The sequence below is a fragment of the Hemitrygon akajei genome, chromosome 4 (genome assembly GCF_048418815.1).
Source record: "Hemitrygon akajei chromosome 4, sHemAka1.3, whole genome shotgun sequence".
NCBI lineage: Eukaryota > Metazoa > Chordata > Chondrichthyes > Myliobatiformes > Dasyatidae > Hemitrygon > Hemitrygon akajei.
The window spans coordinates 134,297,256-134,313,995 of record NC_133127.1 but is presented as its reverse complement, the minus strand read 5'-3'; positions in this window follow the sequence as shown (position 1 = coordinate 134,313,995).

Genomic DNA, 16,740 nt, shown 5'->3' with positions numbered 1-16,740 from the left:
GCTATCATAATATCAAAAATACAACATAATTTGCAGTTTTCTTTAAGTCTCTGTTCCACTTATAGTGAGAATTTGAAACTCTACATTATAACAGTTAGCAGGGATTTGAAAAAAGTGCTTCTTTATAGTTTTTATCTGGAAAAGAAAGTCTTTAGGTATTCCTTGGGTAAACTAGAAAGAGAGCCAGTTTACTGAGATGTATATCAGTAAGATTGCGTAAGCTTTTAGGAATGCAGTGTTTTACAAAATCATTTTTGTCTATTTTGTAACGAACTCAGTGATGCACTTCAATAACTCATTAAACTTTTAATAAGCTAAGCTAACCTTAAAATTTTCAGTAGCTTAAGTCAGCACTTGAATTCAAACAGAATATCTGTTGAATGGAATTAATTTCTGATATACAGTATACTCACCTAGAAAATTAATAATTTTGAATGTATTTGCTTTATGAAAAACTTATAATATAGGAAAATGATAAAGAACGTATTACAATCTGAGTATATGTTTCTTGGGCTTGCTAATGAGAATAGCTGTTAAGTTCCAAATTATTCAAAAAATCGTTTCTTTTATCTTTTTCCCATTAAATCAATCTCTCTATGAATAGTCACAAGAAAGTATGGTGATTTTTTTAAGTAACTGAATGAAAATTGTTTAATGGAAATGTATAATCCATCATTTCATTAAAAAAGGAATTTGGCTTTGAACTAGAATAGATTGTTAAAATACAGGGAAACAATCTATCAACTTGATCTAATCTTCAGGTTTTGTCCATGACCTACACTAGCTCAGCTTTTTCACACTCTGAGGCAACCAGGAAGAACATCATGCTTCACTTGGTCCACTGATAGAAATTGCCAACCAGGTTTCCTGAACTTATTCTTGCCTAATGCACAGTTGGAATTTTAATGCAACTTTGAACCCTGGGGAACCAGGCAAGGATTAGTAATGCTTAGGGTGAGATACTGCAGAGGAGTGCCTCAGAAATTTCCCTGACAGATTCATATAGAAGACAAACCTGTGGCAGAGCTGTCTTTTGTCAAACCTTTGGTGGAATTTAACTTCTCATACTCTGAAATATTTTTAAAATTATTACAGTTGAACTACATAGGCAACTGTCCAGGCTGCTCAAATCCATCTTAAAAATAAAATGTAAGTTTATTCAAAACACATAAATCTCCTTCATCCTATTAAAAAGTGGTTTGTAAAAAAACTAATAACTTTCCCTAGTCTGCAAGTTAAAACAAAACTCAATCTCAAAAAGGATTGACCTTACCTATTGATTACCCTATCATAACATTGAGGAATCCTAACAAGATTTGGTTTGGTTGAAGAACTTTACGTAGAATCCAGCAACGGAGCATAGTGACAAATATAATGGCATGCCACACTCAATAAGCCCTGGAGAAGCAGCAGGCCTGCAATGGTCCAGGATTACACTGCAAAAAGCAACACCAACGTGATTCTACCAAACATACTTTGAAATTTATGAAAAACCACCCAGTACAACCACATGAAACATGAATAGTAACAATCTAGTAATCAATGGTTTAAGACTTGATCAAGCGTATTTCATCATCATCAAAGTCATAGAGAGCATAAATTATTATATTCCATATGGTAACTTTCTAACTGTATCTTAATGCCATTCTTAGTTAAATTTAGCCCAATACTTTCTCTACATCCTTAAGACCATTTATGATATAATATTAATTGGTTTGTGCAATTGAGAAGCTATTCCATGTACCACAGCTCAGCCAAACTTCCTGAACTACAGTTTTTGTTGATGCTCATTAACTTTGTACTTATATTCTTTATTTTCAACTAATTTTCTTGCATTGACTTTATCATGTTAGTCATTGCTTTAATTTCTTAAATCATGCCTACTCAATCTCCTTAGTTCCATTGAAAGCAGATTAAATTCTTTAAATCTTCTTGCCACACAGAACATTTGCAGTACGATGATCCCATTTGCTTAGCTTTCTGTACACAATCATAATGTTACAATCTGAAGGTACTCCCACATGCTTAGACTGCCTATTTCAATGCAAAATCAAATGGCTTTATGATGGACAGTAGCGCATCATTGGATCAGTTAGTAAAAGGTTACTAAAAAAACAGTGGTGATGAATTAAAACCCTATGTTGAATTACCATTGAATGCTGCTCAACATGGCACCAGTGACCAATGCGACCAATGGCGACATCTTGCATACACCTCACAAAACTACTTCTTCTCCTTCTTTTAAATATGTTTCTTCTACTGAACTGTGTGCAATGGTGCCTTTTGGCCGACTGGGCGATCTGGTGCTTTTGCTGTCTCTAGGGGAGTTCAACAACAGTGGAGCACAAACTCATGGTCAGTTCTGTTACTCATTACTCATTGCCAATTAAGGCGTGGAGCAAGACTGAAATTGTCAAGAATGAGAGTGGAAGACGAGCGGATGTTTGCGTCATCTGCCTATGTTTGACCGGTCTCCGTCTCCCTCGCGTTCACTGCTGCTGCAGAAAGGTGCAGGAGTCTCGGGTCCATGCTGCAAGGATGGATCGGCGCAGCGTGTGGCTGTCAGACTCTTTTTCAGAGGAATGTGCAGTTTGATGTTTGGTGACCACGGCTTTGGACTCAGTTTGGAGGACTCTGAGGTTCGTATTGCATGTGCTTCCAGTTTCCGATTGCTCTGTTTCTTTGCTGTTTGTGCAATTTGATAGGGGTGCCTCAGCATAGATTAGCTCCATGGCCTGCAGTCAATGAACGACACAATGTTAAACTGAACTGAACTGGACACTCCAAGACCATTGGATATCTAGATGTTTGATATTGTGTGTTATTCACTTGTTTTTTGCCAGTTGCACGCATTGTTCTTTTATTCACGCATTGGGTGTTTGATGTTTTCTTTGCTTGGTGGCTGTCTGTGAGAGGACAAAACTGGGGTTGTACACTTTGATAATAAGTGTACTCTGAATCTTAAAACCATTATGCTTACTTCAAGAAGGCAGATGCTGAGGCCAGAAGGTTCTCAGGTTTGCTTCTCAACCTGCGCCAAATTAATCTCGGTTGAGATAGGTACAATTAGACTAAGTCATCCAACATGCTACTTATGATCAACATATAGTAATCCAAATAGAAATATTCTCATTTTGAGTGAGGACAAAATGGGGCACGAATATAATGATTCTGACTGAAAAAGAAGGACACTTGCATTAGCTGTGTTAGCACTTGGCTGCAGGCAAGTATGCTGTAATTGCAAAGCTCTGTGAGTTCAATATTCATGCAAGTCTGTCCCAGCAGGAGTTAAAATCCTAATCAGTCAGAAACATGGGGAGAACCATAAAACCTGTTTCTTTCAATAATGTTATAATACATCTTTAGTATGTGAAGATTATCAACTGTTCTAACAATTTTATTGGAAGTGAATGATACACAGGAAAGGGGGAGGGGGAGGCAAAAACAAAGAGGCTTCATTTATCGACTAGCCCCATTAATCTTTTACTTTTCTAAAATTAAGACATTAAAATAAATTGCTAGTGACCTCGTAAGCTATTTCACTAAGCAGATCAATGGGTATCTGTTGGGAAATAAAAGAAAGCTACTTTCTGCATGTCTAGCTCCTAATTCAATCGGTAATTTTAGCTGTGTGTTTTACTCTGAGCTGGTATCAGACCTATAGTGAGGACTATCAATAGGAAGCTCAAACAAATATCTGGATGCTGGATTTGGACTCAAACGTTCAGAACCATAATCCTACGTACTCTGGCCCTATCATGGCTTTCTGTGATTATGTGGATAAAGGAAGAGAGAGGTGAGGTCTCTTTGTTCTTCCTCTGTGGACGTGCAATTGTCCCTAGGCTTCATTAAAGAGGCTGAGAAGTGTCAGAAAGACCCAGAGAAGGAGGTTGTCTGCGCCCACAGGTATCACACTATCACACCTGGACATCACTAATAAGTGTTAAAGCACATATATGCCATAAAAATGCCAGACAATGACACTTCCAACAAAAAATCCTAATCACTTTTCCTTGATATTGAATGGTACTTCAATTGGCAAATTCCCTAGTATTTTTTTCCTGGCAGTTATGTTTGATTAGAAACTTAATTCGATAAGGCACAAAAATATTGTGGTTACAATAGCAGTTAAAGAATCAATGGTTCAATGGTTCAATTTAATATCAGAGGCTGTATACAGTTTACAACCTGAAATTCTTACACTTCTCAGACATCCACAAAACAGAAAGAAACCCCAAAAAATGAATGACAGGAAACATTAGAACCTCAAAACCCTCCTTTCCACCTTCCGTGCACAAGCAGCATCAAAAGCATGAACCCTCCCTGTCCCCTCCCCCCACGAGCTCTAGAAAAAGCATTAACCATCCACCCCCCCCCCGCCACCCACTATGCAAAGCAACCAAAGAGACCATGATCTAGAGTCCATCAAAAACTATTGTTCATCCCAACACTTCAACATCACAAACAGGCTCTCAGGAGAGTGATCGCTCCTGCAACAACAAGATGGGAGACCTGCAGATTCGATATTGCAATCTATCATGTCACTTGTCCAAGTTCCCCAACTTGAGGACCAAAAGACTCTCAGTTACTATCAAGAGAGAGAGGGAGAGTGATTGTTCGAGTGCAGAGGCCTTCTTTTGACGGCAGTGTACACTACCTGCTGTCTCAAAGTTTCAATCTCCCACAATGCTTCACTCGGTGACATCAGCGAGGAATTGCATCACCATGGGGGGTCACACCCCAAATGCACACATCTTCCAGGCTGCACCTGGAGATATTGAAATGCCAAGCCACACAGCAAGTCCAAGAGCGGGAACCCACTGCCTGTGATGAACCGTACTTTGAGAAGCTGAGTATTCTTTGGCAATAGGCTTACTACAGAGCATTTCCAACAACCACAAGTCAGGAGGGTAATGAAATTTAGTTTGGCTGGTTGACTGCTGCTCTGACAAGACTCAAGGCTTTGATATCATTCAGACCAAAGCAATGCAAACTGAACAGAAACGGCAGATGCTGGAAAGTGGGGCAACACACGAGATCTTGAAGAAACTCTATTGGTCAGACAGCATCTATGCAGGAAATGGGCAGTTGATGTTTCAGGTCGAGTCTCATCTTGAAAATTATAGTGTGTACCATCTACATTATACAAGGCCAAAAGTTTCAAAGCTTCTTTACAGTAGCTGGAAAACCAGTGAACTAGTGCCCTCAAACAGTAACAGATAAGGTGAAAGCTCTGAAGAACATCACCCAGTCACAACTATTCCAACCTGGAAATATATTTACACTTCTCCCTTGCTGTTGGACCAAGATAGAAATTAGAACATAGAAATCTACAGTAGATTCCAGGTCCTTTGGTCAACAATGTTGTGCCAACCATGTAACCTACTCTAGAAACTACCTAGAGTTAACCTACTGCATTGCCCTCTATTTTTCTAAGTTCCATGTACCTATCTAAGAGTCTCTTAAAAGACCCAATTGCATCCACCTCTACCACTGTTGCGGCAGTACATTCCACACTCTGTGTCAAAAACTTTCTCCTGACATCCCCTCTGTACCTACTTCTAAGCACCTTAAAACTATGCCCCCTTGTGTTAGCCTTTTCAACACTGGGAAAAAGCCTCTGGCTCTCCACACGTTCAATGCCTCTCATCATCTTATACACCTCTACCAGGTCACCTCTCATCCTTTGCTGCACCAAGGAGAAAAGTCCAAGTTCACTCAATTAATTCTCATACGGCGCACTCTCCAATCCAGGCAACATCCTTATAAATCTTTTCTGCAGTCTTTCTGTAGTATTTTTGTCCGTCCTGTAGTGAGTTGACCAGAACTGAACACACACTCCAAGTGGGGTCTGCCCACTATATAAGTTATTATATAGCTGTAACATTACCTCACGGCTCTTGAACTCAATCCTATGATTGATGAATGCCAACACACCATAGGCCTTCTTAACAATACTGTCAACCTGCACTGCAGCTTTGAGTGTCCTATGAACATGGACCCCAAGATCTCTCCAAGAGTGTTATCATTAATACTATATTCTGTCTTCAAATTTAATCTACCAAAATGAACCACTTCACGCTTATCTGGGTTGGACTCAATCTGCCACTTCTCAGCCAAGTTCTTTATCCTATCAATGTCCCATTGTAACCTCTGACAACCCTCCAGACTATCCACAACACCCCCAAACTTTGTGTCATTAGCACACTTACTAACCCACCCTTCTACTTCTTCATCCAGGTCATTTATAAAAATCACAAAGAGGAGAGGTCTAGGAACAGATCCATGTGGAACATCACTGGTCACTGACCTCCATGCAGAGTATGAACCATCTACAGCCACCCTTTGCCTTCTGTGGTCAAGCCAATTCTGGATCCACAAAGCAAGGTTTCCTTGGATCCTGTGCCTCCTTACTTTCTGAATGAGCCTTGTATATGGAATCTTATCAAATGCCTTACTGAAATCCATATACACTACATCTACTGCTCTACCTTCATCAATGTGTTTTGTTATATCCTCAAAGAATTCAATCAGGCTCGTAAGGCACAAACTGCCCTTGACAAAGCCATGAACATACCTAATCAGATTATGTTTCTTCAAATGGTTATAAATCCTGCCTCTCAGGATTTTCTCCAACAACTTGCCCACCACAGAAGATTCCAGGATTGCCAGTGTAATAGAACTATTGGAGTACATTGACCATATGCACTACGGTCAATCAGGAAAGGGGCTTTAGATATGATGGGACCTGGAGAAGCTGGTAAGACTGGCAGCACATTTCCTTGTTGCTGCAGGCTGCCTGACAAAAAAATCTATTCCCTTAGATGGATATAGCTGCAGGTAACCCAGATCTCCTCTGGACCTAGTTTTTTGACATTCAGGTTTGGCATGAGTTGTAATAGAATCATGGAATTACATATACAGCTTGAAAACAGGCTATTTGGCCCATTTTACACATGTCAATCAAGTTGTTTACTGAACTAGTCCCATTTGGCTCACATCCTTGTCAGTCCTTCCTGTCCATATACCTGTCAAAATGTTTGTTGGGGGGACGTCACGTGATGACGTAGGATCGAGACGCTGGAACCCAGCTCTCCCGTAAAAAGTTAATAAATCAATGTCTAAATGAAGAAAAGTTAGTCAATACTTTCTAAAAGTTACTTATAAACTACTCCGGATTGTGTCAAGCTATGCCTCAAGGAAGGAAGATGAAGAAAACTAATACCGGGAAGACTACGCAAGTTGGAACAAGAACAAGGCCCATGTCTACCGAGGAACCGCGGTCTCAGGTACATTATACCACCGGTGATACGGAACAGGAGACTGCGGCAACATCAGTCATTTCTAAAGGAAAAAACCATTGTGAACTGCGCAAACGCGAAGGATGGAGCATGCGCAAACGGGAGCAACAAAAACTACAAAGCCCAGCTACCACTGCAACTGAAAGTGATAGCGAATCGGAGGGAGAGTCAGATCTTCCAGAAAGATCAGATGAAGAGGGAGTTAAAAGTCCTTCTAGAAATATAGAAAAGACTTTGAGGCAAATAATGCATAAATTAGACACATTAAAAGTAATTAAAAATAATCAAAAATACTCGGGAAAAAAATGACCAATATGGAGATTATGCTTGATAAAATGACAAAGAGACAGGAAAAAAATGGAAAAAAGAATTACGGACTTGGAAACTACAACGGAGGACATGGTTGAAAGAATGGACAAAATGGAAAATGAAAATACTGCTTGGACATCAGAAAGAAAACAATTTATGGAAAAAATTGATAAGCTTGAAAATTTCAGTAGACGAAATAATATTAAAATTGTTGGACTTAAAGAAGATATAGAAGGAGAAGATCCAATAAATTTTTTTCAAAAATGGATCCCTGAAAAATTGGAAATGGAAAGAGAAACTCCAATTGAGATTGAAAGGGCTCATAGATCCTTAAGGTCAAGACCTCGAGCTGATCAAAACCCACGATCAATTTTGATAAAATGCTTACGATACCAAGACAAAGAAAAGATCCTGAAGGCCGCTGCCCAAAGTGCCAAAAATAGAAACGGGCCACTGATGATAGCAGGGAAACCAATTCTTTTTTATCCTGATATAAGTTACAACCTGTTGAAGAGAAAGAAGGAATTTAACCCAGCGAAAAAAGCCTTATGGGAAAAGAGTTATAAATTTACAATGCGTCATCCAGCAACACTGATAATTTTTTTGGAGGAGGGAAAAAAATTTTTTTCCGATTATCGAAAAGCGGAGGAGTTTGTACAAGAACTTCCATCTATTCGCTAACTACACATAGAGGCTTCCAAACGTAATGGATTAAAGATGAAGATAGACCCAACGAACAGAAGTGATGGACATTTATGGATATTATAGAAGAGAAAAGCAAAATTTTAGAAATACTAAATGAGAATAGTATTTTTTTTCTCTTCTTGTACATATACTTTTTTATGTTGCGGGGGGGCTGGGGAACTTTGGATCGGTAACTGCGGGATTCACGTGTGTAATCATGGCGGTTGCCATGACCCGTACAGCAGAGGGGGGTAATGTTGTGTTTTTTTTTTCCACAACATTAGTAGGGGGGTATTTTGTTTTTTTCTTTATATTTTAATTTTCTTCTATCTTTTTGCCTGGATGATTGGTGGGGACACACATAGCAACATGGAGATTTTTATAAAGATTTCCCAGGATACCATGAAAGTTGAAAGATTAGGTATTATTATAGATTGGAGTAATATAATAAAAAAATAATGACTAATCGACTAAATTTTTTAAGTTTTAATGGAAATAATTGGTTACTTGGGGAAATAAATAAATATATATACTAAAGTTATTACGAACTCCATGGAGCATGTGGGGATCTTCCAATATCCAGGCATTCCTTTTTTTTTTCTTTCTTTCTTATTTTTTTAATAGGGATGTTAGAGGGGAGGGGTTAAGGGGAGGGGGGCTGGGTAACACATTTTTTTTTCTTTTTCATACACATTTATTCTGTAACTATTTGAAAACAATAAAAAAAAATGTTTGTTAAACATTTTAATTGTACCTGCCTTCACCATTACCTGTAGTAACTCAATCCACACACCCACAACTGTCTGTGTGAAAATTTTACTCCTCAGCATCCTTTTAAATCTTTTCCTTCTCACCATGAAACTATGCCATCTAGATTTGGGCTCCGCTCCCTTTGAGAATGACTGTGACAATCCATCTCATCTCTGCCCATCATGATTTTATAACCTTCTGTAAGGTCACCCTTCAGTCTTGTTCACTTCAGGAAAACACTCTCACCCTATCCAATATCTATTTATAACTCAAGCCCTCCCGCCCCAGCAACATGCTTGTGGATCTTTTCTGCATCCTGTCTGGCTTGGGTTGGCTGGTTGACCAGCCTCAGCTGATGCTGCAGTGGTGGGATCACAAGTGCTGTCGATCAGTCAGTTTGTGCTCCAAGTAGCATTCTAAGGAATTCACCTATGGGGACCTGGTACATAGACAATCTGGTCCACTAACTCAACACATTTATATTTTACATCCATATTTGCCTTTGGAGGCAGTGGGTTGGTGGCCACAACTATTAGATCAACTAACAGGAGTCCTCTTATGCTCCCTGGTTGCTTAGTAACAGTTCTTAGCTCTCTGTCTGAAAGTAAGGTTCATGTTATAGGGTCAAGGTGAAGTAAGATGGAAGATTGTGGTGAACTACATATACCTGTCTGGACAGGCCCCCTTGCTGACTGCTCCTGTGGCTCCTCCCACAGACCGTGGTATAAAGGCGATTGGAGACACAGCCCCGGCCTCAGTCTCCAGGATGTAGTGTGGTGGTCAATTGCTGCTTGTTCTTTCTTCTAGCCAATAAAAACCTATATCTTGCCTCACGTCTCCGAGAGTTATTGACGGTGCATCAAAGATAGAAGATTAATATTTACAGGACATCTCTGTAACAGCTGATCCCATAATTACCAACATGAGCAAGGCTTGCCTCTTGCCCCCATGCTGCTAGTGCTGACTGTATCAACTTTTATCTTCGAAGGCAGGTGAAAATGTGCAAATAAGCATGTTGCAATGATGATGGGTGACGTATCTATTGCTTTGAATAGCCGGGGGTGTGAAACGTGAGTGTGAGACTTACAATGCTAAAGTTGCAGTAAGACAGTGAAGGTAAGAACTTTAACTGTTTGAAATTTTGAGAATGAGTTTTGTACAAACATGTGAGTAAGGTTTTAGAGCACAGCTGTTGATTTGAAGATTTTCTGCCACTTGCCATGGATACCAGCAACTGCTGGAAAGATAACAGCAGAATTTAAATTATTTAAATATTCTGAGCCTCATCTCTGGAGCAGTGAATGTGTTGCTAATTCACACTGCTACACAGCTGCTGAAAATGTCCTGGAGTGCAAACGTGCCTACAGCTGTTATGTGCAGTTTTGTCCAGGTGACAAACCTCAGTATACAGAAATCTCAGATAATTATCCTCAATCATTAGATGGTCAGTGTGCCCAGGTCTGCAGATATGCTAATCTATGCATCCTGGTAATCTACCGTACATCTTGTACCATTTTAATTATTAAATACTTGGTTGGGTTTCAGTAAGGCTATAAAGCTCGTGATGTTGGATCGACTGCTGATGCACACACTCATTTCTCCTTTCTGTTGTCAAGAGCCTCCAATCCAAAACAGTGAGTTCTATATCCCCCTTCAAAGTAGATAGTACATCTACTTCCACTTGAGGCACTTCAAGGTGAAATAAATTTCAAGACTGACAAAAAGTCAATCCCCAAATATTTCAGGATAAATAAATATTTCAATAGAATCTTCAGAAGCACAATCGTGGCAGATGTTACACCTTAAGAAATCCTTTGCTGTTGAGATTTCTATAGCTTTCATTCTATATTATCAAATCAGAAAATGGACAAAACCCACAGCCAGTACTATGACAAGCATTTATTTTACCTGGCATTCATTAAATCTGGGGACAGAACTTAAGTAAAAGTGAACTATTTATGTAGCTTATTAAACACAGAAGAGCACTGATCTGTAGCCCAGTAGGAAGCTGTTACATGATTGAGAGAGCAGGTTCTGTAATGGTTCTCTACCACTTGTACATCCTTTCTGTCAGTACAATGGAACACCACTCAGCTGTCATGCACGTCAGCAGTGCTTGTCCACAACATGATTTCTCTTCTAGAGCTCAGAATCAGAATCCGAATCAGGTTTATTATCACTGGTGTGTGATGTGAAATTTGTTAACTTAGTAGCAGCAGTTCAATACAATACATAATATCGAAGAAAAAAAATAATAAATAAAGAAGTAAATCTTATTCAATATACTTTATACAGTATACGTATATTGAATAGATTAAAAATAGAGCAAAAAACAGAAATACTATATATTAAAAAAAGTGAGGTAGCGTCCAATGGTTCAATGTCCAACTAGGAATCGGTTGGCAGAGAAGAAGGAGCTTTTCCTGAATCACTTATTGTGCGCCTTCAGGCTTCTGTACCTCCTACCTGATGATAACAGTGAGACAAGGGCTTGCCCTGAGTGCTGGAGGTCCTTAATAATGGACACTGCCTTTCTGAGACACCGCTCCTTGAAGATGTCCTGGGTACTTTGTAGGCTAGTACCCAAGATGGAGCTACAACCCTCTGCAGCTTCTTTCGGTCCTGTCCTTTAGCAACAACACCACCACTCCTATACCAGACAGTGATGCAGCTTGTCAGAATGTTCTCCATGGTACACCTAGAGAAGCTTTTGAGTGTATTTGTTGACATACCAAATCTCTTCAAACTCCTAATAAAGTATAGCCGCTGTCTTGCCTTTTTTATAACTGCATCAATATGTTGGGACCAGGTTAGATCCTCAGAGATCTTGACACCCAGGAACTTGAAGCTGCTCACTCTCTCCACTTCTGATCCCTCTGTGAGGATTGGTATGTGTTCCTTCATCTTACCCTTCCAGAAGTCCACAATCAGCTTTTTGTCATACTGATGTTGAGTGCCAGGTTGTTGCTGCGGCACCATTCTACTAGTTGGCATAGCTCACTCCTGTACACCCTCTTGTCACCACCTAAGATTCTACCAACTATGGTTATATCATCAGCAAATTATAGATGGTATTTGAACTATGCTTAGCCACACAGTCATGGGTATATAGAGAGCAGAGCAGTGGGCTAAGCACACACCCCTGAGGTCCACCAGTGCTGATCATCAGCGAGGAGGAGATGTTATCACTAATCCACACAGATTGTGGTCTTTCAGTTAGGAAGTTGAGAATCCATTTGCAGAGGGAGGTACAGAGGCCCAGGTTTTGCAAATTCTCAATCAGGATTGTGGGAATGATGGTATTAAATGCTGAGCTATAGTCGATGACTATAGTTTGCATTGTCCAGATGGTTTAAAGCCGTGTGGAGAGCCATTGAGATTGCATCTACTGTCGACCTATTGTGGTGATAGGCAAATTGCAATGGGTCCAAGTCCTAGCTGAGGCAGGAGCTCAATCTAGTCGTGACCAACTTCTCAAAGCATTTCATCACTGTAGATGTGAGTGCTACTGGGCAACAGTCATTAAAGCAGCTCACATTATTCTTCTTAGGTACTGGTATAACTGTTGCCTGGTTGAAGCAAATGGGAACTTCCGCCCATAGCAGTGAGAGGTTGAAAATGTCCTTGAATACTCCCGCCAGTTGGTTGACACAAGTGTTCAGAGCCTTATCAGGTACTCCATCGGGACCTTCCACCTTGTGAGGGTTCACTCTCTTTAAAGACAGCTTAACATCAGCCTCTGAGACAAAGATCACAGGGTCATCAGATGCAGCAGGAATTTTCACAGCTGTAGTTGTATTCTCCCTTTCAAAGCAGGCATAGAAGGCATTGAGTTTATCTGGTAGTGAAGCATCGCTGCCATTCATACCATTGGGTTTCACTTCGTAGAAACTAATGTCTTACAAGTCCTGCCAGAATTGTTGTGCATCCAATGTCACCTCTAACCTCATTCAAAATTGTCTCTTTGCTCTTGAAATAGCCTTCCTCAGATCATACCTGGTTTTCTAGTACAGGCCTGGATCGCCAGACTTGAATGCTACAGATCTAGCCTTCAACAGACAACATACCTCCTGCTTCATCCATGGCTTTTGGTTTGGGAATCGCAGTAAGTCTTTGTAGGCACACACTCATCCACACAGGTTTTAATGAAGTCAGTAACAACTGCAGCATACTCATCCAGGTTTGAAGATGAATCCCTGAATACAGTCCAGTCCACCGATTCAAAGCAGTCCTGTAGGCTTCATTAGAAGAAGCACCGTCAATGTTTCAGGCCGAGATCCTTCGTCAGGACCAGGACAGTGCTTCGTCCTATAGATGCTGCCTGGCCTGCTGCGTTCCACCAGCATTTTGTGTGTGTTGCATGTTTTAAAGAGTGTTGTCGGGGGGATAAAGAGATCCAGATGTTAAGAAGCTTGGGGGGAAAACTAGTGAACTTGGTTTAAAGGCATGGTGTCAAAGGTGGAGCAGTTAAATTTGAGAACAACGAGGACACCAGAGATAGAAAAATACAAATGTTTCAAAGAGGAATCACTGTCATAGGGAGAGAGGAGGCCAAGGAAACATTTGGAACTGGTGCTAAACACAGTACAGCATCAGAAGAGGCCCTTCAATCTACAATATTCTGCTAATCATTGAACATCTAACTAAACTAATCCCTTCTGCCTACACAATCCTATATCCCTCCATTCTCCATGAGAAATTTAAATTCAGGTTGTAACTCAGTGAGAGACCTAGACCACTAAAACCGGGGCTCCTGGGTGAATGGAACTTGCCAAATGTCCTGGAGGATCTCACCTTTATGGAGCACAGAATGAAAGAGGCTGGCCAGAAATCTACCGAATAGTCAAGCTCAAAAGTTATGAGTGAGGCTTTCAGTAGGAGGTGAGCTGAGGAAGGGGTGAACTGGGTAATTTTATGGAAGTGTATCAGGCAACTGAATCTTCTTGCAGTTAGGTTGATTCATAATTTTCCTTTGTCTGCATTCCAGATATATCATCACTATGGACTGTTTTCCTGTTGCCAGTTAAAGCTGTTGTGTTTTATCCTGTCTCAATTCTAACACAATTATAAGGTTGTCATAAGTTGGATGCTTATTCCACACAACATAATAACAAATGGTTCAGAATATTAGACAGAAGAATGTGTTTATGAATAATGTACAATTAATAAAACTAGGATTGTATTATCCTTCAAACAGAAGTTGAACCTTTATTATAATTAGTAGCCTTTAGAACTATTCAAAAATGTATAATGGAATAGCCTTAGGCAATGTCAATTCTGAATCGAAAAAGCATTATCAGCTATAGAACTCCACAATGTACAACATACATCATTCACATATGGCATACTTCTTTAATTTACACCACCTTCAAAATGTAATATCAAATTGGAGTTAGGCCTAAAAGGACACCATTTCCTGATGGATAATTTATACGTTTGTTTTTGCTATTTCTGTAATGTGATAAAATTGAACACAGCAAATTACAGACATAAAATTTGAAAGATCTGAGGTAATAATTATCACATCATTTCTGAAATGCCATAAATGCTTAGTTGTAGACAGTGCAAGGTGCCTGAAGTTTCCATTCAAGCAGTAGTTTGTTTCATCTTCAGGTTTATCGATAGGAAAGGTTTCTTGCTCTCATTTACTTTAAGCTTTAGAACTGAAGTAAACAAAGCTCTGTTCCATATTGTTCTCCATAAAACTCTGAATGATCACTTTAATATATGCATTTGTATTGTGCGGCTTCAGAAGAGCTATCCAAACTAAAGGGGAATTAAAGTTAAAACAACACTCACAAAATGCTGGTGGAACACAGCAGGCCAGGCAGCATCTATAAGGAGAAGCACTGTCGACGTTTCAGGCCGAGATCCTTCGTCAGGACTAGATATTAAAGTTAGTTTATTCTTTTGAATAACATGGCAACTTTGCTTCTAATTATTTTGGTGTCTTATTTTTATCAGTAGCATATAAAATCCATCATTTTGTAAGGCTGTCGGGAGCACTTTGAGGATGTGTTTAAGTTTTATCTGTCACTGATTTATACTGCACTTATTCTGTTAGATTGTTCAGTTGATTGTTCTGTCAAATCAACACTTTTCAGATTTCATTGCCATTCTTGGAACTAATGAAGGAACTTTACCTTTCAAAAGTAATTCCTAGTCTATTGCTTTTCTGTGTTACCTCTGTAGTGTTCTCGTTCAGGTGTAAGAGACCTCGGAACTAAAGACTGAGGTAAACCGTAGTCAATGAAAACAGGATTGTAGTAAGATTAACCGTTTACTGTTCACTTTTCCACATTAACATATGGTGAAAACTGTTGATAAAACAATACAAAATTTGTACAGTATTTGTTTCCTTCTTGATATCACATTTACATTGTAAATACTTGCAAAAGTAAACTACAACAACTACATTACATTAAAATGCAACATACAGTCAGAATCTACCTATGCCATTGACTGCTTTAAATACACTTCAACACAAACTATCCGCAACTCTTTAACTAACGAAAACATAAACCTTATCAACCATCATTACTTTTAACAGAATCAGCGTTAACATTTTAATTCAACATATCGATTATCTCATGAACTTACGGCATTGCTTCACTATGTTTCTAGTGCGTAGAAAGAAAACTTTTCTTGCGCTGATCCTGCACATGTGAGCCCCCTCCTTCCCGTTTCTCCAAACCAGTATTTTCCCACAAGACGCGACGAAACCGGGTGTGACGTCATCGCATGCCGCGATATATCACAGACAATGAATTTACTTTAAACATTCTTAACTTTAACTAGAAAATGATAACAAATGAATTACTAAAGCGAAAATATTATAAACTAAACAAATGCCATAAAGGCAACACAACCTCTATTCATGAATTTGAGGAGCTTAGAACTAAAATTCCTCAAGTGCTTCTTTTGTTCCTCAGTGTTTGTAAGCAAACTGAATTGGGTAAAGATAAAAGAGAAATGTGAAGCAGAATAATAATTTTGTTATAATGGGCAAGATACACAATCATTATTCTTCAGTGCTCAGGGTATATGGCTTTGGTGCACACTGAGAATTTGGTGCTGCTCTAAGTTTTCCCCAGTGTCCTGAGGTTCTGTCACATGATCAGAGTGAGAGAGATTTTATGACATGCTTTTTTTTAATGGCAACATTTAATTATGGCATCAGCCAGGGCTTGGCAGAACTCTCCTGCTTCTGAATCAATAGATTGTAGATTTAAAGAACTTATCTGGAAGCTTCAGCACAAATTTTGCCTGATGTTTCACAACCGTCCAAATTCAGTGAACCCTGACTCATGAGAGATATCGAGACTTTGGTCAGGAAAAAGAAGGAAGTCTACATCACTTTTAGGCAGCTGGGTATAACTGAATCCCTTGACGATTATGAAAAGTTTATACTTAAGAGGGAAATCATAGGCAAAAAGAAGGCATGAGAGGGATTTGGCAGGCAGGGATGAAGATAATCCCAAAAGGTTCTTCAGTGGCATTAATAGTAAAAGGATGACTAGGATGAGATAAGGTTTTCTTTAAGACCATCAGAGCCACCGGTGTGTGGATCTTCATGAGATGGATGCGATTTTCATGTCTATTTTTCCTCAGTGTTTAATAAGGAGAATATCTTGGATGCCAAAGAAATGAGTGTAATAAGTAGTGAATTCTTAAAACATATACATATTACAAGGAA